Genomic DNA, 810 nt, shown 5'->3' on the forward strand with positions numbered 1-810 from the left:
ACATCCTTCCATTCAACACAGACATAAATCTTCACACTCAATTCACCTAGTAGTTGTGCAAAGTGCTGAAGATTGTAGCAAAAGTTGGGTCAAAAGGGGGATAGAATAGAAACATGGGTACAACTGACTACATCACCCTTTCAACTGGTGAAAGGTGAAGCTAAGAAAAGTGTGTTTGTGCTGAAACTGGTTTGGCTCAGTGGATAGAGCATCAGCCTCCGGACTGAAAGGTCCCAGGTTCGATTCCGGTCAAGGGCATGTACCTTGGTTGCGGGCACATCCCAGTAGGGGGCGTGCAGGAAGCAGCTGATCGATGTTTCTCTCTCATTGATGTTTCTTACTCTCTATCCCTCTCCCTCTCTGTAAGAAATCAATAAAATATATTAAAAAAATAGTAAAAAAAGAAACAGGGCCCCAGGCCAGACGACCTTCCCCACCCAGGTCAGGAGCAGATCTCGAGCCCCAGGCTTGGATACCCGCAGGGTGCAGAAGAGATGGAGCCTGGGACACGGGCCTGAGAACCCTCTAGGCTGGATGACAGGAGCCCTGGGGGGTGGGCTGGACAACCTCTCAGACCAGAAGACTCCGCGGGGGCTGCAGGGCCTGAGCACCCCCGCAGGCTGGGCGGCCCCAGCCCACTCACTGTCTTCCTCCTGCACCATCACCGTGTGGCAGCAAAGCAAGCAGAAGCAGGTATCACTGTAGCCATTTTGGGGATAACTGAGGCTCAGACTTTCCCAAGGCCTCAAATCTAAATCTCCAACCAGATCTTTCCACTTCAACAGTCCAGCAGAGTGATACAGTGGGGGG

The sequence above is a fragment of the Myotis davidii genome, unplaced genomic scaffold (assembly GCF_000327345.1).
Source record: "Myotis davidii unplaced genomic scaffold, ASM32734v1 scaffold428, whole genome shotgun sequence".
In the NCBI taxonomy this organism is placed as follows: domain Eukaryota; kingdom Metazoa; phylum Chordata; class Mammalia; order Chiroptera; family Vespertilionidae; genus Myotis; species Myotis davidii.